The sequence below is a fragment of the Papio anubis genome, chromosome 15 (assembly GCF_008728515.1).
Source record: "Papio anubis isolate 15944 chromosome 15, Panubis1.0, whole genome shotgun sequence".
Taxonomy (NCBI): Eukaryota; Metazoa; Chordata; class Mammalia; order Primates; family Cercopithecidae; genus Papio; species Papio anubis.
The window spans coordinates 71,184,969-71,207,084 of record NC_044990.1 but is presented as its reverse complement, the minus strand read 5'-3'; the positions used below and the strand labels follow the sequence as shown (position 1 = coordinate 71,207,084).

The following is a 22,116-nucleotide window of genomic DNA, read 5'->3' as shown; positions in this document are numbered from 1 at the left end:
ATAAATGGAAGAACATTCCATGCTCATGGATAGGAAGAATTCGTATCATGAAAATTGTTATACTGCCCAAAGTAATTTATAGATTCAATGCTATCCCCATCAAACTACCATTGACTTTCTTCACAGAATTGGAAAAAATTACATTAAATTTCATATGGAACAAAAAAAGAGTCAACATAGCCAAGACAATCCTAAACAAAAAGAACAAAGCTGGAAGCATCATGCTACCTGACTTCAAACTATACTACAAGGCTACAGTAACCAAAACAGCATGGTACTAGTAAAAAACAGATATATAGACAAATGGAGGGGAGGCCTCAGAAATAATGACACACATCTACAGCCATCTGATCTTTGACAAACTTGACAAAAACAAGCAATGGGGAAAGGATTCCCTAGTTAATAAATGGTGTTGGGAAAACTGGCTAGCCATATGCAGAAAGCTGAAACTGGATCCCTTCCTTACGCCTCATACAAAAATTAACTCGCGATGGATTGAAGACTTAAACATAAGATCTAAAGCCGTAAAAACCCTAGAAGAAAACCTAGGCAATACCATTCAAGATATAGGCATGGGCAAAGACTTCATGACTAAAACACCAAAAGCAATGGTAACACAAGCCAAAATTGATAAATGGGATCTAATTACACTAAAGGCTGCTTCACAGCAAAAGAAACCTTCATCAGAGTGAACAGGCAACCTACAGAATGGGAGAAAAATTTTGCAATCTATCCAACTGACAAAGGGCTAATATCCAGAATCTACAAAGTACGTAAACAAATTTACTAGAAAAAAAAAACAACCCCATCAAAAAGTGGGCAAAGGATATGAACAGACATTTCTCAAAAGACGACATATATGGAGCCAAGAAACATATAAAAAAAGAGGTAATCATCACTGGTCATTAGAGAAATGCAAATGAAAACCACAGAGAGATACCATCTCAGGCCAGTTAGAATGGCGATCATTAAAAAGTCAGGAAACAACAGATGCTAGAGACGATGTGGAGAAATAGGAATGCTTTTACACTGTTAGTGGGAGTGTAAATTAGTTGAACCATTGTGGAAGACAGTGTGGCGGTTCCTCCAAGGATCTAGAACTAGAAATACCATTTGACCTAGCAATCCCATTACTGAGTATATACCCAAAGGATTATAAATCATTCTATTATAAAGACACATGCACATGTATGTTAATTGTGGCACTGTTCACGATAGCAAAGACTTGGAACCAACTCAAATGCCCATCAATGATAGACTGGATAAAGAAAATGTGGCACATATATATCATAGAATACTATGCAATCATACAAAAGGATGAATTCATGTCCTTTGCAGTGACATGGATGAGGCTGGAAACCATCATTCTCAGCAAACTAACACAGGAACAGAAAACCAAACACAGCATGTTTCCACTCATAGGGAGTTGGACAATGAGAATACATGGATACAGGGAGGGGAACATCACCCACTGATGCTTGTCATGGGGTGGGGAATTAGGGAAGGGATAATAATAGGAGAAATACCTAATGTAGATGATGGGTTGATAGGTGCAGCAAACCACCATGACACATATATAACTATGTAACAAACCTGCACTTTCTGTACATATACCCCAGAACTTAAAGTATAGTAACTGAAAAAAAAAAAAAAAAAAAAAAAACATCATAAAATTTTTAGTACAAGGGAACTTCTTAAACTTCATAAGTTCTATCAAAAGTCTGTTGTATGTACTAATAGAATTATTTTAGGGCATTACCTTTAATTAAAGGAAAAGATATGATGACCATCAATATCAGTTCTTCTGGGCATAGTATTGGAGAGCTTGGCAAATATCACAAGATGAAAAAAAAAAAAAACAGATATAAATACTTGGAAGCAAAATACTCTGTGTAGGGGAAACAACCTACACAGTTTTCCTCTTCATTGCCCTAGTAGAAATTCTCCACGAGGGCCCTGCCTCTGCAGCAGACTTCTGCCTGGACAGCCAGACATTTCCATACTTCCTTTGAAATCTAGGCAGTGTGCTCCTTTGTCTTCTGCATACCTGCAGGCCCAACCCCACATGGTAGCCACCAAGGTTTGGGTTGTGCACCCTCTGAAGCAATAGCCCCAGTTGCACCTGGGCCCCTTTTAGCTATGTCTGTAGTTGGAGCTGCTGGGATGCAGGGCACCAATGTTACCAGTCTCTTTTCTAAAGCATAGCAACAGTGAACTTTACTCCAGTTCCCAGTAAGTTACTTATCTCCACCTGAGACCACCTCAACCTGAACTTCACTGTTCATATTACTATCAGCATGTTAGTCAAAACCATTCCACAAGCCTCTAGGAAGTTCGAAACTTTCCCATATCCTCCTATATTCTTATGAGCCTTTTAAACTGTTCCAACCTCTGCCCATTACCCAGTTCCAATGTCGCTTCCACATTTTCAGGTTACCTTTATAGCAGTGCCACACTCCTGGTACAAATTTCCTATATTAGTCTATTTCACAGTGCTATAAAGAACTGCCTGAGACTTGGTAATTTTAAAAGGAAAAAGGTTTAATCACAGTCCTGCATGGCTGGAAAAGCCTCAGGAAACTTAAAATCATGGTGGAAGGGGAAGGGGAAGCAAGGCGCGTCTTACATGGCAGCACGACAGAGAGCGAGCTAGGAATTGCCAAACACTTTTAAACCATCAGATATTATTAGAACCCACTCACTGTCATGAGAATAGTATGAGGGAAACCACTCCCTTGATCTAATCACCTCCCACCAGGTCTCTCTCTCAATACCTGGGGATTACAATGTGAGATGAGATTTGGGTGGGGACACAGAGCCAAACCATATTAGTGCTCATCATCACTAATCATTAAAAAAATGCAAATCCAAACCATAGTGAGATATCCTACACCAGTCAGACTGGCTTTTGGTAAAATGTAAAATAAATAAATAACAGATATTGGTGAGGCTCTGGAGAAAAGGGAACACGCATACACTGTTGATGGGAATGTAAATTAGTTCAGCCACTGTGGAGAGCAGTTTGGAGATTTCTCAAAGAACTAAGAGCTGAATTACCATTTGACCCAGCAATCACATTACTGGGTATATATCTAAGAGAAAATAAGTCATTCTACCAAAAGACATTTGCACCTGTATATTCATTGCAGCACTATTTACAATAGCAAAGAACAAGAATCAACTCAGATGTCCCTCATTGGTGAACTGGATCAAGAAAATGTGTGTATGTCCACCACGTAATACTATGCAGCCATAAAAAATGAAGTCATGCTCTTTGCAGCAACATGGATGTAGCTGGAGACAGTTATCCTAAGTGAACTAACTCAGAAACAGATAGATAAATACTGTAATTTCTCATTTGTAAGAGGGAGCTAAACGTTGGGTACACATGGATGTGAAGGTGGGAACAACAGACACTAAAGACTATTAGATGGGGGAGTAAAAGAGAGGGACAAGGGTTGAAAAACTATTGCATAGTATGCTCACCATCTGGTTAATGGATACATTTGTACTCCAAACCTCAGCATCAAGCAGTATCCCATGTAACAAACCTGTATATGTGCCCACTAAATCTAGAATAGACATTGATAAAAAGTTCTTCCATATCAGCAATAATTGAATTGAAGGTGTAAAACTGTAATAAAAATTGAGACACTATAAAGTATCCTGTAGTTTAAGCTACAAAAAAAAAAAAACAAAAAAAACTACAGCCATCTATATAGACAATTTTAGGAATTGATCTTAAAGGAAATCCAGATAAGTGGAGAATTATGTCATGTTAATGAATGTGATAATGTAATATTAAATATTATTTTTCCAATAAATCTAATATGGTCATTGATTTAAATAAAATATTTGATCCTAAAATGAGCATAATTTTTCATAAATAACTTGATTAATTTTTAAAAATGCAGAGGGTCAGACTTGCCTTATCAGACATCAGAACTTATTACAAATATATGGGGGAAAATGTGGTAACAGGTGAAGTTTTAGTTTCTGTTAAGAAATACTAGATCTGGCTGGGCATGGTGGCTCATGCCTGTAATCCCAGTACTTTGGGAGGCTGAGGAGGATGGATCACTTGAGGTCAGGAATTCAAGACCAGCCCAGCCAACATGGCAAAACCCCTTCTCTACTAAAAAAAATACAAAAATCAGCTGGGGTGGTTGTGGGTGCCTGTAATCACAGCTACTCGGGAGGCTCAGGCAGGAAGAATCGCTTGAACCCGTGAGGTGGAGGTTGCAGTGAGCTGAGATTGCACCACTGCACTCTAGCATGGGTGAGACTACATCTCAAAATGAATGAATGAATGAATGAATGAATGAACGAACTACTGGATCTCACTGGCAATGGAAAGGGAAAGGAAAATTACTGATGGCAGCATACTACTAATGGTAAGTAAACACATGAAAAGATGCTCAACATCATATGTCATTAGAAAATTGCAAACTAAAACAATGATTTGCTACCACATACCTGTTACAATGGCCAAAATCCAGAATACCAACACTACTGAGTGCTGATAAGATAAATGAGCAGAAATAATTCTTATTCATTGCTAGTGGGGATGCGAAATGGTACATCCACTTTGGAAGACAGTTTAGCGTTTCTTATGAAACCAAGCACACTCAGTATAATTCCATAATTATGCTCCTTGGTATTTGTCAAGAGAGTTGAAAACTTACAGCCACACAAAACACGCACAAAAGTGTTTATACCAGTGTTATTCATAATTACCCAAATAGAAACAACCAAGTTACTTTCAATAGGCGAATGGACCAACACTCTTTTGTGTAACCACACAATGGAATATTATTCAGTGCTATATAAAAAAAGAGAGAGCTGGCTGGGTGTGGTGGCTCACGCCTGTAATCCCAGCATTTTGGGAAGCTGAGGTGGGTGGATCACAAAGTCAGGAGTTTGAGACCAGCCTGGCCAATATGGTGAAATCCTGTCTCTACTAAAAATACAAAAATTAGCTGGGCGTGGTGATGCACTCCTGTAGTCCCAGCTGCTTAGGAGGCTGAGACAGGAAAATCGCTCGAGCCCAGGAGGCGGAGGTTGCAGTGAGCCGAGATTGCACCACTGCACTCCAGCCTGGGCGACAGAGCAAGACTCTGTCTCTAAATAAATAAATAAATAAATAGAGAGAGAGAGAGCGCGCCATAAAAGGCATGGAGGAATCTTAAATGCATAATACTGAGTGAAAGAAGCCAATATGAAAGCCTATACACTATGTGATTTCAAGTATATGACATTTTGAAAAAGGCAAAACTGTGGAGACAGTAAGAAGATCAGTCATTTCCAGGGGCCCCTGGGGAGGAAGGAAAGGAGGAATAATCAGGTAGAACACAGGGGATTTTTAGGGCAGTGAAACTATTATTCTGTGTAACACTGTCATGGTGGGTACATCTTATTATACATCTATTAAAATCCATAAAATGGACAACATAGGGAGCGAACCCTAATATAATTATGAACTTTAGATAAAAATAATTTATCAACATTGACTTATCACTTGTAATGAATGTAACATACTAATGTTAAAAATATCACAAGATGTTAAAAATAGGACAAATGTGGGTGGAGTGAGAGAGTCTTTGGACACGCACTTTAATTTTCACTAATTTTTGCCTGGAAACCTAAAATAGTTCAAAAACTAATGTCTGTATATATATATATGTCCCTCTCTATACATATGTGGTTACTACGCTGTCTTATTCAGATTAATACACAGTGAGAGATTGTGTCTAAGAACTGACATGGTCTTTAATTTGAATAACAACATTAAAATGCAATATTAATGTATTTAACTATACATTAAAATAAGAAAAAGTAAATTTTTCATATATGATTTATAACACTTTACTGAAATAACTCCCACATCAATCCTCATCAGTTCTGATGCCCACATAATAATTAAAGGCCTCCAGCAGGTCCAATTTCATTCATTCCTAGAACCAATGAATTTCACTCTAGCAGGCCATGAGTAGCAGTTCTTCAACTGAGAATGAGATTTAGAAAGAGAAAGATGTGTTCTATTTCTTCACTTCTTCAACCGAGAATGAGATTTAGAAAAAGATGTGTTCTATTTCTTCATGACTAGTGTCCTAAGTCATGGAGACAGAATCTTGGGCTTGAAAGTAGCATCATCTTCCAGGTTGCTGTGTAACCCACGTTCCCAAGGAACAGACTGTCTGGCAAACCCTTTGGTCTCCATCCTTGGGGTTTCTTCTCCTCCTCTATGTTTTGTTTCTCTTTTTTTCTAAATCATTTTTTCTTTTTCTGCCCAATGATGCTTGTCCTTTTGTCCTAGGACTGGATCTCATTTATCTTTCTGGGAATAGCGCCATCTCTAAAGACCCCAAGTTAACCCACTTCATATCTAATCATTCCAGTCTACACACTAAATATTGCGGTGTCAGTCAACGTTCCCAGGGCCAGATCTTACCTCACACCTCAAGGTCATAACTTTCTTGACTATACTGGGTTTTTTCCTACTTTCCTCATTCTTGGCTATGTGTATTTTGTCCTATCCTGGGAACAAGGAGAGGAGAAAAGAGCTTTGTCTTGCATTTCAGTATTAACCCTACTCCCACATTCTTCCCAGAAAGCCAGGAAATACAATGCCAATGTTTTCCATTCGGTTTGTATTTCATGTATAATTAACTTTTGTGTTGAACATGAATAAACTGAAAATTTCTTGAAATAGAAACAATTTGATAAAATTTTGTGGGTACAATGTATACAACCTATGTTCAATAAATTACTGACATCTAAACTTGTTATAGATCTTTTGTTTCATCGTGTACTAATTCCGTAATCCTATTGCAATAAAACTAACATTTGTTTGTTAGTTATAATTTGTTCTTGGTAAGTCTTTTTCTGTGTTTTGCTTATGTTTCCATTATCTTCTAGATGAGCACTTTTGTATATCTAATTTAGAAGCTTTACATTAAGAACAGTAAAAGAAAATCCTTAACTCTATATTTCCACTTAAAATAAGATTATAATAACGTGCTCCACCACACATAGATGTTCACAAAGCATAAGCAAGTATGAATATGTTTTCTTAACCCCTTATGAAGAAATAGCAGGGCTCCTATTACATGCACTTTTACAAATTATAAAGTCGTAAACACATACTCTTCAAAGTAGCAATAGGCAAAACTGGGAGAGAGAGAGAGCACAATGTTGCTCCCAGAAGACACTGAATTTATTGCTATTACTGAATAAATTTTTGGAAGGGGTGAAGCTTTTTGCTAACATATACAATAACAAGAGCAAGAGGACTAGGAACTGGAATCTTCAGTTTAATCAGTCTATTTATAATGTCATGTAAGAGGTAGAGACAAAACATAGGTCACTGATTTTTCGTCATTCATTAATTCACTCACTCATTCAAAACAGAAATAGATGCACGCTATGCATCTATACACTGGGGATAAAAATGGTTACAACAATCCCTCAAGTTTCTCAAAGACAGTGGGGGAAATAGGCATATAAACAACAAATATTTTGCACTGTCATATTGGACATTTGAAGACTTCCTAATGGACTGTGAGACTACAAAATAAAATACGGTCAATTTGTCCTAAGAAGGTCACTCATGGGGAAGTGAAGACTGATCTCTGTCACAAAGGAATAGTCACATTTTCCAGGCCTGCAGGGAAAATGCTATTCTAGATGGCAGGAACACTGTGAGCAAAGTTAAGGATCTAGGAAAAAATATAAGTATGAAGAGAAGAAAGTAGGGCCATGTTGTTCAGGACAAAGGGTGGAGTGTTTGGTGGAGAGAAATGAGAATTAGGAGGCAGAGACGGACAGGGTCTGATCAAAAATGGTCATGGTCAACCTAAAACTAAGGAGTTTAGAATTGATCATGAGACTAGTAGGTGTCATTCAAAGATGTTATAAGGTTCAACCTAAGATTTGCTGTTCAGAACCACAGCCCTGATATTCGTGTAGAGGCTGGATTACAGGTGGGGATGTAATAGCTGTGGTGGAGGTCAGGGTAGGAGAGAAAGGAGTATGAGGAGTGGTGGGGTGAGTGGGGTGGGGATGGAATTCCTGAAAAGGTGATAGAGGAAGAGAGATTGGGTTGGGGCATTCAGAGGCGAGAACAAAGAAAAAAAAAAACAGATCTAAAAGGAAGGAGAAGTAATAGGCCTGTGTACCAATTTGAATAACAATACTACAACTATTTGAGAGCTCGTGATGTACCAAACATGATATTTTAATCCTCGATACAATTAATTTTGGAATTTATTTTTTTGTTTTACTTCTATCAATTGATATTCAGAGGAGGTAAATCGCTTACTGAAGGCCATGTCGATTTTAAGTTAAGGGATGAGGTTAAAACTAAGTGCTACTAGATAGAGATGGTGTCCTCTCAACTACTTTCTTTGGCCCTCTTAACTGAATCAGCAACAGGAGAGAGGGCGGAGACTAGAAGAGCTCTTCACAGTTCTCTGGATCTGGCTGGATGCAGACCAGTTTGGAGGAAGAAGATGAATTAAATGGTGGTAGCTGAGAGAGATCCAGGTGCAAAAGATAAATCAGCAGTTGGATACACAGGTCTGAAGAAGGTTCCTGGTGACACAGGTTGGTAGGCAGACTAAGAGCTGAAATTCACCTGCAAGAATTGTTACTCTGTGTCTTCCTGTTGCATTTATGGGTCAGATCAATATATATTTTCCTCTACCTTTTAAAGACAGAATGTACAATACCATCTAATAGTGACTTCCTGAAAAGTAAAAATCTTTTGTACTAGTATTTCACTGGTCATGTTGTTTATTAATGATATCCTCAACAAATATGTATTCATTAACCATTGGGTGCATTGTGCAAATTACACCACACTATTTGATGGAAAGAATGAGGTCGCTTCTTGCTAAATAGTTCTAATCATCTGCCTTTTACAGTTTCCTTTGTCTTTAGAGCAATTTACTTTTCTATTCATTATTTATCTTCTTACACATTCTTTTTGCTTCACTTTAATCCTGTTTTGCAGGAGAAAGATTATAAATAAAAACATCTATATATAACTATAAAGCTTACACTCTCATAGCTGGCACATATTTTCGCTAAAGAAAAAGTTGAAAACTTTGGCTCTGTTGTAGCTATGATTTTTGAATTGAGATGGCAGGACAATTAAGTGGCCAAAGGATTTTGATATATGAGTAACAAAAGGGGGCCTCTAGGGACAAAGCAGATAATACATCGAGAATGAACAGAAATTATTTCTCAGGCTGGCTCTGCCAGGACAATTCTTGTCCCTTCCTTATAATTAATTATTTCTGGTTTAACTGAGAAAATATGAGACAATCTCAAATTTCCTCAGAACTAGATTACAGTATTCCATTTTATCAGCCCTAGAACGACATTAATAGAAGCTTTAGTGGTGGCATTGTCGTCTCTGCTGAGGTTTGTTAGCAGTGCACTATTACCTAAGAGATCGCTGCTTGTTTAGCCAGTTAACTGGAGGTCACTAAAATGTTCTGCTCTTGAAAGAGAAGGTGGTGAGGGGGTTGGTGTTGGGGGTGGGGAGAGAGAGCACGCGCTCTTTCACAGAACAATTCATGTAAATGCATAGCCCAATGGCCCAGAGATCCATTAGTTAAATTAATTAGACTTCATAGCATTTGCTGATGAACCATGATGAAAAAAATTGGAAGGGAACAGGAAACACATACACTGCAGCATCTGGTTTCGCCAGAGTTGGGCCCTTGAGAATTATTAAGTGATAGTTTGACACAATTCAGAGTAAAATCTGTCTGCTCTCTGAAAGTGTGTATTTTCATAATTTAAGTAATTCATGCAAATTACCTTAGATCAAAATGTGAGCTCCATTGTTGCCTACAAGTCGGCATGACTTCATGATTGGTGATATCATAGTATCACCACCCCAGGGAAGGATATTTCTGTGAAATTAAGTGATATAGTCCTGAGTAGGAATATCACACCTGAAAAATCCTGCTAGTAAATACAGGTATTATTTTGATATTTTGGCATTTTATAGGGAATTAAATATAATAAAATTATCATCCTACTGAGGTCAGACATCTGAGAACAACGGATCAGTCAAATCCTCATTCCTGTGGAATTTACCAAGGGGCTTTTAAAATGGCCAAACGTTAAAGTATCTAGCATGATGCTTGAAATATAATATGTGGAAATACACTAAACTAACATGGCCTTGTCCAGTGTCATGGCTTCAAATACCAGCCCCGTGCTAATGATCAAATTTTCTATGCATTCAAAACTCCTGAACTCAGATTTAGATATCTAACATCTCTACTGGTTTATTCACCTTGCTGTTTCCCACACCAAACTTCTTTCTTTTCTTAATCCATTTCCCCTCACCTTTTCCATTATATTAAACGTAATTAAATAGGGACGTTTGGCTCAGGCTCTGAAATCTGACTCACATCCCATGTCAAATTCATCACCAAATCCTCTCAACTCTACTTTAAAAATATTTTCAAAATATGACCACTTCTCACCACCACCACTCGAGTTCAAATCATCCTCTCTCTTTCTAACATCTCACTACCTGGATCTACCCTTTGTCCAATAGTCAATTCTTATCTCAGCAGACAGCAGATATTAAAGCTGTGAACCATATCAGCCTGTATTTCACGTGCCTTCAGTAGCTTTCATTTCACCTCCATAGAAATTTCCATGATGACATCTAAGACTCTCCATGGTTGGTCCCCCTTCTTGCCTTACAACTAAAAACGCTTCTACCATTTCCACTGTAGTCACTCTGCTGTAGTGGGGAGACCTTAAAGGAGTCCCTTAAACAAAACAGATGTCTTTCTCCTCTGGTCTTTGCATTTGCTGGTCCTATTACTGGGGGTGTTATTTTTTACGTACGCTTGATGACTTCTCTCATCTCCTTCAAGTCCTTGATGGAATGTTCTTATACAGTGAAGACTTCCCTGGCAACCATATTTAAAACAGAATCTTCAGTCCCACGTCCAGCACCCTTTATGTGCCTTCTCTGTTTTATAATAGTTTGAGAAAATGCCTACGTGTTTTGGGGACATAGCACTTACCACTACCTGACATAATTAGGGATAAAACTGTATTTCTTAATTATTTTCTTTCTTATGTATTTGGCTCTCATCATCTAAGCATTTAGCAGAAATTGTCCATTTTATTCACAATGGTATTCCTAATTCCTTAAAAAGTGTTTGGTATAAAACAAACATACATTGAGAGTTTGTTGAATGAAAGAATTATATGGAAAATTACAGTCAGGAATTTTTCGAGGGGAAAACTCTTATCCTCTAAACAAATTTATTTGGATACCTGGCAAATTATACTATAATTAACTTGGGAAATAAACTTGTTCCTCTTATGTCAATTGAGGGAAGCTTTGGCAGGAGCATTCTGCTTCATCTCCAAGTCTTTTTATTCAAAGCCTATTGTTATTTTTTTTCAAATATGACAACCCTATGGGGCCCGCCCAACTGAAGATTAGCTGGGACACCCAGTTCCTGTTCTCATTGTGGAGTGCCAGATTTCCCAGGCAAACAGTGCGAGTAGGTAAAGCACATGGGGTGGGGTCAGGTTGCAGGCATCAGTCCATTCCAGGCTTTGCTCTTCAACACATACTGTCTGCCTGAACCAGGACGCAGATCAGGGCTACTTTTGCCTCTGCACATCTGTTCTGATTTCTTTCTTTATATGGGATGCCTCTCTATCTTTTTCCTGCTTTTAATACGGAGCTTCAGTCTCTAAGCTAAAAGGCCAAGTACAGATTCACCTGCCAATGAAACTCTTCAAATTTTATCTTCTTTCTCAGGACTCACTGGCTGTAAGTCCATAGAGCAAACACAGAATTTGCTACTTTTCATTGACATTGTTTTAGTTGAGTTGTGTTTTTAACTTGTTGAATGAACTGACACTGTACATTCTCCTTGTAAAATAACAGTGTATTTTCTATTATGCCTAGTCCGCTGCCTCAACTTGGCATTATGTTAACTTATCCACCAGCCAGTTTATTTAGGTTGCATTCAAATTAGTGTTTTGTGACATAAATAAAATCAGTGATGTGATGATAAAAGAGTGGTGCTATTTATGTAAAGATATGTTGGGTCTTGAAAAGATTAGAGAAAGCTAAGCAACTAAAATTTTTAAGAAAAAATAATCAGAATAACAAAATTTTAATAAGCAAAAAGGTTTTTGCACTTCAATTACTTTAAGTTTTTGTTCTACTTTAAACAAATAAAAATTTAGAATTATATTTTGGAATATATGGTTTATATTCCAAAATATAAACCATTGAATAAAATAGTGCCATTTACTTTTAAGATGAGGACAATATTTTGATGGGAGGACATACATGGTTTTGTGAACAACAAAGTAATATTGAGGCCACATACATACGGTAAATGTTCACACTTAGCACTTGTTATGATCATAATTTATACAAAGATGACAATGTATAGAAACTCCAGTTAATAGAGTGATAATCAAAGGGTCCTGGACTTATATCAAAATATTGGCTAATTAATTTACATTAGTGTGTGTGTGTGTTTTTAATCCCATGATCCTCCTCCTCAACTCACTTTTTAGATTAACTATCAAACAACTGGTCTCAATTATATTTGAATAGAAGTTTTCTACTCTATTGTTCTCCAACTTGGCCATGTTTGGTACCCTTAATTAAAAGATATAATTCTTTAGTAAATAGTTTTCATGGATGTTTTCTTTCTAACTGGTTCTATGAAAGCTACCCTATAATGGGCAGGTTGAATAGTCATGGGGTAGGCTCAGTGTTGGTCTGTGAAATGCTACCGGTCTCCACAAAGCTAAGAGAACAAAAACGCACCCTTAGAATTATTATCTACTTAACGGTCGAACTGTGACTGAACCTGAGGTTTGCCTGACTCCATACTTCTTGGTATTATTCACAGAACCACAGCCTAATTTTGCTTGTTTCTTTATTTGAAGAAATCTCAAAAAAGAATTGCATTCTTTGATTTTTCTAGTTAATTAAAAATTTCATCTGAATCAGCAATATCTTACTGTGATGGCAATTGTATCTCCTAAAAAATCACCATAGAGAAATATTTGGAATAAACATATCCAAATATTTAAGTAGTACATTCTCAAATATCTGAGTAGTGTATTCTACAGATTATGTCTGCAGGCTTTCAAATGACCTTCCTATACTGTTAATAAAAACTAAAAGCTATTCAAATTATACTCATGACATTGGACATTTGGGGGTAATTTTCACCAACCATCAATATCTGTTATATAATGGTATTGTTATATATATAGTCTTGGTCAACAAAATTTACTCATGTTTGATATAATTTCCTTATAGCCATAGCATGTCTTTGAAAGTAATGCAGTGCTTAAAATTTAAGGCAAAAAATATCTGGTTAGGATTCCAAAATATAAACCATTGAATAAAATAGTGCCACTTACTTTGAAGATGAGGACAATATTTCAATGGGAGGACATACATGGTTTTGTGAACAACAAAGTAATATTGAGGCCACATACATACGGTAAATGTTCACACTTAGCACTATGTGGGAATGGCAACAGTCATTTCTAATAAATAATGTGTGAAAATCAATAGAACAGTTCCAGAGGCACCTCCTGCTTGTTCATGGCATAAGAACAAAGCTCTGCTACATGAATATTATGTGTTTTTGACAAAACGTCTAGTCTTACACCAGTTACAACTTTCTAGTTTCCTGAAGAGGAAACTTTATTAAAGCATATGGTAAGTAAACTATAAGACTCATAAAAGAAACTTCAGTCCTATAGCTGTTTCTATTTATTTGGGGTTGAAGAAATGGCATCGTTGTACACGTACTTGCTTTACAGTTAAAAAAAGGAGGGGGACAAAAATTAATGACACTCTCAAAGCATCAAGGAAATTTATAGTGGAATTATGAATCATATCATTGTAGGGTCATTTTCCTTTGTATCATATCATACAAGACAAATGTCAAACGGAATAGGTAAAAAATGGACAAAAAGTTTTAAAAATCATTTCAGTTACCAGATTTAAACAGAGTTTAGCTATGAAGCAATGAGCAATGGAATACTAGCTAGTGAAAAAAATGAACAACCAGGGATTAAGTGTTGAGGAAAATTGTTTTCTAATGAATTAATTTTGAATTGGTAAGAGACAAGCTAGAGAATAGGATTTAACTTTTAAATATACAACTTTGGTGACAAAGTGTTTGTCTATACAAGTTTCTTATGTCTAGTGCCTTCCTTGCCTCCCAAATATTATAACTCTCTGATAATTTCTGAAAGATACATATCAGATATTCCCATCTAAAAACGTCACCAATATTTTGTACCAGTATCAAAAATAAAGAAGTATTTGACATAGGTTTGTTTACTGATTTTCTAAATACAAAAATAAAAATCTAAATCAAAACAGCAAAGATAATAACAAAAACTGCATACTCACCTTAGGGTTTTTAAATAAGCTAATTGTTTTTCTTCTACACAAATAGCTAAAAATGTACAGTGAATACAAATGTACCTAATTTCTATTTTTTTCTATATTTTGATTGGTTAGTGAAGTGTCACAAAAGCGATGATGCTGAATTTTTGCTATTTTGTCTCGAAAGTGATGTTCTGAAAGAAATATATCTGTAATTTGAGATGTGAAGCCCTTTTCTTAGTGCTAATTTATTTCCTTTGTGTACTTTGCAGTAGATATACATGTTAAAAATTCAACAGAAAGAAGAAGATAAAGTAATCATGACATGAAGCCCTTTTAGAAATTAGCGATGTCCTCTATTAATAATGGTGTGATGATATGCCACTCGTATGATGATGATTTTTTATTTGATTATTTCCCTGCCACATGGAAACAAGATACTTGGTCTTTGTCCTATCTCAATGCAATGCCTATGGTTTTGTTACAGAAACCTCAATTTTGCCTGGTTTTAAGTAAAGCAGTTTTTATGCAAATTTCTCAGAGGGCAGCCAGATAACTTTCAAGCATATTTGAAACACCAGAGGTGACTCTGCCAAGTGCCCCAGGGAAAAATTCAAAGTATGCTAAAGACACTTCTTCGACCCATCTTTCTAAAGTTGCTGAGTATATAGGCTGATTATAAGCATTAGATGCAACCAGTGAGAGGAACGTGTCAAAACTTGAATGTGCAGCTCCTTTAGAATGTCAGCTTTTCCTTTGGGTTACTGAAGAAGAAGAAAAGCCATTATCCATGCACGAAACAAAAAGTTACACAATCAAATGGAATGCACAGATTTGGTAATCCAGTTCCAATATTTGCCATTTGCTTTAGCGGGGCTTAAATAGGTCACTTAAGTGGTTTATGCTCCACCTTCTGGAAGTGAGGAGAAAAATATTTTATTTTATTTTTTATTTTTCTTATTTATTTATTTATTGTTATTATACTTTAAGTTCTAGGGTACATGTGCATAATGTGCAGGTTTGTTACATATGTATACTTGTGCCATGTTGCTGTGCTGCACCCATCAACTCGTCAGCACTCATCACCACCGTCATTTGCTATCAGGTAACTCCCAATGCAATCCTCCCTCCCCCTCCCCATGATCGCCCCGTGTGCAGTGATGTCTCCTTCCCGGTCCAAGTGATCCTTTCACGGTTCAGTTCTGAATTTATGACTGAGAGTAGAAATACGCGTGTTTGCTTTTCTGTTCTCGCGATAGTTTGCTACAAGAATATGTTTCCAGCTGTGAACGCATATGTCCTTGCTGAAGGACAAACGTGCGATCCTTTTTACGGGTTGCGGTTAGTATTCCATGGTGCAGGTGCCACATTTTCTTAATCCAGTCTGTCACTGATGGACATTTAAGGATCTGCCCGCATATTGTGAATAGTGCCGCATCAAACATACGTGTGCATGTACCTTTTAGAGCGTTGCTGATTTATAATCCTTTGGGTATATACCTAGTAATGGATGGTTGGGTCATATGGCATATGTGGGTTCTAGATCTTTGAGGAATCGCCACATTGTTTTCCATAATGGTTGAACTCTCTGCCATAATCCCACCAACAGTGTGTGCAAAGTGTTCCTATTTCTCTACATCCTCTCCAGACCTGTTGTTTCCTGACTTTTAATGATCGCCATTTAACTGGTGAGATGGCATTCATTGTGGTTTTGATTTGGCATTTGATGGCCAGCGCATGATGACATTTTTCATGTGTCTATATTATTGTAAAGTGAATGTCTTCTTTTGAGAAAATGTCTGTTCATATCCTTTGCCCACTTTTTGATAATAATTTTTCTTGTAAATTTGTTTTGAGTCTTTTGTAGGTTCTGATATTAGCCTCTTTTGTCAGATGAATAGATTGCAAAATTTTCTCCCATTCTGTAGGTTGCCTGTTCACTTGATGGTAGTTTCTTTTTGCTGTGCAGAAGCTCTTTAGTTTAATGAGATCCCGACACACAATTTCTTGGCTTTTGCCGCCATTGCTTTGGTAAGCTTTTAGACATGAAGTCTTGGCTCATGCCTATGTCCTGAATGGTACTACCTAGGTTTTCTCAGGATTTTGCATGGTATTAGGTCTATGATGAAGTCTTCTAATCCATCTTCTTGAAATAATTGCCCATAAGGAGCAAGGAAAGATCCAGTTTCAGCTTTCACTTTCATGGCTGTGGCTAATTTTCCCAGTCCATTTATTAAATAGGGGAATCCTTTCCCCCATTTTGTTTTGTCAGGTTTGTCAAAGATCAGATGGCTGTAGATCAGGTATTATTTGGAGGACTTGTTCTGTTCCATTGGTCTATGTCTCTGTTTTGGTACCAGTACCATGCTGTTTGGTTACTGTAGCCTTGTATAGTTTCTGGTCAGGGTATGCTTGATGCTCTCCAGCTTTGTTCTTTTGACTGATTATTCGAGATGGTGGGGTTTTTGGTTCCATATGAACTTTGTAGGCGCAGTTTTTTCCAATTTGTGAAGAAACCTATTGTGCTTGATGGGGGATGGCATTGAATCTATAAATTACCTTAAGTAGTATGGCCATTTTCACTTTAGATATTGACTTTCCTATCCATGAGCATGGTATGTTCTTCCATTTGTTTGTGTCCTTCTTTATTTCACTGAGCAGTGGTTTGTAGGTTCTCCTTGAAGAGTGTCCTTACATCCTGTGTAAGTTGGATTCCTAGATATTTTATTCTTTTGAAGCCACCAGAATGGAAATTCATTCATGATTTGACTTTCTGTTTATCTATTACTGTGTATAAGAATGTTGTGATTTTGCACATTAATTTTGTATCCAGAGACTTTGCTGAAGTTTCTTATCGAAGTATGAGGATTTTGGGCCGAGACAATGGGGTTTTCTAAATATAATCATGTCATCTGCAAAGAGGGCCAATTTGACTTTTCTTTTCCTCTAACTAATATCACTTTTGATTTCTTTTCTCTGCTGATTGAAGTTCTAGCCAGAACTTCCAACACCATGTTGAATAGGGAGGGTGAGAGAGGGCATCCCTGTCTTGTGCCAGCTTTTCAAAGGACCGGTTTTTGCCTATTCAGTATGATATTGGCTGGGGTTTGGCTATGCAAATAGCTCTTATTATTATTTTGAGGCAGTCGCTCCCCATCAATACTGAATTTATTGACGCTTTTAGCATGAAGGGTTGTTGAATTTTTATCAGTGCCTTTTCTGTACCTATCTATTGAGATAATCATGTGGTTCTTGTCTTGCCCTATTTTATATGCTGGATTATGTTGATTGATTTATGAATGTTGAACCAGCCTTGCATCCCAGGATGAAGCCCACTTGATCATGGTGGATAAGCTTTTGATGCTGCTGAACTGGCGCCTACAGTATTTTACCGAGGATTTTTATCGATGCTCATCAGGGATATTATTCTGCACTTTTTATGTGCTGTGTCTTCCAGGCTTTGGTGTCAGGATGATACCTAAAAATGAGTTAGGGAGGATTCGGATTCCCTCTTTTTCTATTTTGCTCTGTTTTAATATCAACTTTTTTTTTTTTTTTTTTTTTAACAATTGAAAATGGAACACTGGTTTTATAAGTAGTTCCTTCATTCTGTTCTTTATGAAGTAACTAGCCTTGATTTGAAAAATTTTTAACATGTCCAGCTTTCTGAAACTCTAATGCCCATTTTCTAAGATTGTTGTCTGCAAACTATTTTAACAAAGGGTCAGTGGTATGTCTTTAAATTTTGATTTTAGAGGAATTACTAAATTCTCATTACTTTCACATTATTTTATCTGCTGTAGAATGATAGCTTTGTTAACATGAAGGTTTTCAAGCTGTCACTGTATTCCATCAGGTATTTCTGTTGGTTCATCAAAGTGAAATGAAATGAAATGAAATGAAAATGCAGGAAAAACAAATGAATAGAACATAATTAAGAGTAATTCATTTTGGCCAGGTGTGGTGACTCACGCCTGTAATCCCAGCAGTTGGGGAGGTCAGGAGTTAGAGACCAGCCTGGCCAACATGGTGAAACCCCATCTCTACTAAAAATGCAAAATTAGCCAGGCATCATGGTGTGTGCCCTCTGGTGCTGGAAGGTACTGGAAGGCTGAGGCAGGAGAATCACTTGAACCTGGGAGGTGGAGGTTGCAGTGAGCTGAGATCATGCCACTGCACTCCAGCCTGGGCAACAGAGCGAGATTCCATCTCAAAAATAAAAAAACAAAATAAAATAAAGACTAATTCATTGAAACACTAGTTTTTAAAGCATCAGGGATGCTTTTCTCTTGTTAAATATAACATTGTTGTTGAAAACTCTGCTAAAATTTTGCATTCTTTTTTTTTTAAAAAAGGTAAATGAATTTTAATAACGTATTATGTCATGCATAAAAAATTATGGAAAGTTGACATCAATATAAAACTTATTGAGCTACTTTAAAGTTTTTTTTGCTTTCTTTTTAAACTTGTATTTTAGGTTCAGGGGTACAAGTGCAAGTGTGTTAGGTAGGTAAACTTGTGTCATGGGGGTTTGTGGTACAGATTATGTCATCATCCAGGTATTAAGCCTAGCACTCATTAGTTATTTTTCCTCATGATCTCCCTTCTCCCTGCCTCCAATCTCTGAAAGTCCCCAGTGTGTGTTATTCCCCTCTATGTGTCCACGTGTTCTCATCATTTAGCTTCCACTTATAAATGAGAACATGCGGTGTTTGGTTTTCTCTTCCTATGCTAGTTTGCTAAGGATAATGGTCTCCAGCTCCATCCATGTCCCTGCAACAGACATGATCTCTGTTCTTTTTTATGGCTGCATAGTATTCCATGGTGTATATATACCACATTTTCTTGATCCAGTGTGTCACTGATTGCCATTTTGGTTGGTTCTGTTTCTTTGATATTGTGAATAGTGCTGCAGTGAACATATGCATGTGTGTGTCTTTAAAATATAATGATTTATATTCCTTTGAGTATATACCCAGTAATGGGATTGCTGGGTCAAATGCTATTTCTGTCTCGAGGTTTTTGAGGAATTGCCACATTGTCTTTCACAATGGCTGAACTAATTTACACCCCCACCAACAGTGTATAAGCATTCCTTTTTCTTCACAACTTTGCCAGCATCTGTTATTTTTTGACTTTTTAATAATAGCCATTCTCGCTGGTGTAAGATGGCATCTCATTGTGGTCTTGATTTGTATTTGTCTAATTATCATGAACAGACAGTTTTGAAAATTTTGCAATCTTATGAAGACAAATTAATAACAGAATTTTCTGAGCTTGGGCACAAATGGCTTTTCTGGGGCAAGATTGTAGAGATTAACAAAATGAGGTTGAGAGAAATTGAGCTATATTATTGTCAAATTTAGCTTGCTGGGAGTAGAAACAAAAACAGCAAAACTGAAGTCTTGAACATATTCATAACTATTCCTGGCTTCCTTCCCTCTGCTAAACATGGGTTGTCATATTTCTCTCTGTGAGTTGTCCTCACCCACTACTAGAGTCAGTCAATGGCCCTGCACTGTATTCCCTGGCAATGATTTTGCAATGAGTTTCGTTCAAGTTCTTAACACTTTAAGATAATGTCAACATTCTCCTTTAACTTCTCTCTGCTTCCAACGTCTTCCATTTCTAATCCACCCTGCACACAGAACAGTTTATCCTTTTTAAATATGGAAACCACTCTCAATTGTCTACAGGATAAAGCACAACTCTTTTAAACTTTACCCAACTAAGTTAGAGAAATAATTTCCCATTTTTGTTGTCTCACAGATACTAGAATATACTGATTTATACCTACTTATTTCTCCCACACAAATTAGCCCACTATGAATAACCTCCACAGTCTCTTTTTGTTGTTGTTATCTATCGGAATTCTGCCCATTTAAGGTAAACTTATGTCCATAATTACTCCTGCTCAAGAACTTCTAGAGCCTTCTAACATCTGGTAACCTATTCCCTCTTTAAAATACCTACTACCATGGTTTCAGTTTTCTTGACTGTATCCTAACAGAAAAAAATAGTACAAAGGGATCACAAATGCAGAATAAAAATTAGAAAGATAGAATTATTAATATTCACAAATTTTAGAGTAATGGATGGATGGTTTCATTGTAATTGAAAGTGCAGAGGAATTCTGTGAATTATATATACTTTTAAAGCATTATTTCAGTGAATCCATGGCCGAGCACCTACCCTAATCTAGGTGCTGCCATCGGCCATAACAAGAAAAGAAGAATAAACCATGGATTACAAGGCCTTCCCTTCAAGGCTGGTCTTGTTTATTTCTGAATGTGTTTTTATAGAGAACTCAGTTCTGATTTTGCAGTTTTATATTACATGCACAGGAGAGAAAACAGTGACTAGGGAAGCTCTGAGATTTCTAGCATGTCTGTTGAATAAATACTACTATTTTTTCAACTTCCTTATGGCTTTCATCTTAGGATCTACAGCACTCTAAAATATTAGTCCAACTTCAGAATACCCCTGTACTATGCTTATGGGTGATCTTTTTCTGAGATTTACTAAGGGGAAAATTTGATGGATCGTAGGCTGCCAAGCAAGTTCCCTGGAAGATGCAGATCAGACCAGCCTTTTTGCCACAACAGGTAGTCATGTTACTGCTTCAGGACTGCAAGATGGAATAGGTGAAAATCTGTGAATGTATGAGGCCTTAAGAATGTCACACAGAATTTGAAAAGTGAGAACTTGTCCTTAGAAAAATAAAAAGGCTAAAGGCTGGTAGACGAGACAAGATACCAGACGAGATAGGACTGAACACTTGCAGAATAGGCTGATATCTTCTTAAATGCTGGGCAGACTTAAAAAAAAAAAATTCTGTGTTCTGTTTTTGCTAACTAGACCCTAATCTACTCTTCTTAGTAACATCCCCACATGGAAGTCACCAACTTTGTGCCATTAGTTCAGTCTCAGATGGAAAGAATGAGAATATCTAAATAGAGATGCAGAAAAGATTTAGCAGGATGAAAAGAATTGAACAGCACCAAGAGATGGGTGATACATAGTTCTGGAATTATACATTCAAAACACAAGCTGGTGAGACATTTAGAGAAAGCACTTTTGCACGCACTTGTCTTCAGCCCTCTGCCAAGAAAGTCCTCTAGTCCATGAATAAAAGCAATGTTTTGGGACAACCAAGGGTTCTTTGAATCATCTCCTGTGTTTCTGTGGGATTTCCCTAGCCTTTGGATCCCTCACATTGATCACTGCGCTGTGTCTCAAGCCTCGTCTCCTTGACATCCATATGGATTAGCTTTCTGGTTCCCGATTTAGCTCCATTTCCTTGATTCTGACAACTTTACGCATTGGTATGCTGCCATTTACATTCCACATGGCTCCTCACACATGCGTACAACATCCACTAATTCATTTCTTTATAAAGCTGAAATTCAGTGAGTTCCAACCATATGCTAAGGACTGTGCTAGGTGCTGGAAATCAGTAGTGAGCAACCCACTGATTTTTAGGAGTTTATATGTTAAGAGGAGAGGGACTAAAATATTAAAAATTATTAAAACAAAAATTATTGGTATAAATGTCATGTAGAAAAACAGAATGTGTGATGGCAAATAACAAAGCTCCTTGTCCAGGGCTTCCGGTACATTGTCCCAGAGGTGTCATCTCTAGACTAAAGCCTATGGCTATTGAATATAAAAGGACATTGGGTGGGGTA

At 37.0% G+C, this 22,116-nt stretch overlaps 1 protein-coding gene and 1 long non-coding RNA gene across 2 annotated transcripts in view; both read right to left on the bottom strand.

The window, feature by feature from the left end:
• Positions 1 to 22,116, bottom strand: part of GPC5 (glypican 5) — a 1,499,214-nt gene that overhangs the window by 164,699 nt on the left and 1,312,399 nt on the right. The window lies entirely within an intron of this gene.
• LOC103879398 lies at positions 6,252 to 15,346 on the bottom strand. The gene is made up of 3 exons (XR_639992.4): positions 10,879 to 15,346; positions 9,829 to 9,923; positions 6,252 to 8,635 (listed from the first exon to the last, which is right to left on the bottom strand). It is a non-coding gene; the product is annotated as an uncharacterized LOC103879398 (long non-coding RNA).